Here is a 216-nt window from a genome sequence, read left to right on the forward strand (position 1 = left end):
GTTTACAGTCTAAATGGCCAAGGACATTAAACCTGTTAGCTTACTTTAAACTAGATGTGGAAAGTTGATCTTTTTCACCTGTGCTGTGGCTAAAACCAGGTTCCACTGAGATTTGAACTCAGATCACTGGATTCAGAGTCCAGAGTGCTAACCATTGCACCATGGAACCTTTAGATATTGCAAGGGTTTGCTAGGCAGTTTCTTTCATAATATACA

At 39.8% G+C, this 216-nt stretch overlaps 1 non-coding gene across 1 annotated transcript; it reads right to left on the reverse strand.

Annotated features, from left to right (window-relative positions):
• Positions 1 to 97: 97 nt before the first annotated feature.
• trnaq-cug lies at positions 98 to 169 on the reverse strand. Its single transcript has one exon. It is a non-coding gene; the product is annotated as a tRNA-Gln (tRNA).
• Between the last annotated feature and the right edge of the window lie 47 nt (positions 170 to 216).

Source organism: Etheostoma cragini, unplaced genomic scaffold (genome assembly GCF_013103735.1).
Source record: "Etheostoma cragini isolate CJK2018 unplaced genomic scaffold, CSU_Ecrag_1.0 ScbMSFa_1115, whole genome shotgun sequence".
Taxonomy (NCBI): domain Eukaryota; kingdom Metazoa; phylum Chordata; class Actinopteri; order Perciformes; family Percidae; genus Etheostoma; species Etheostoma cragini.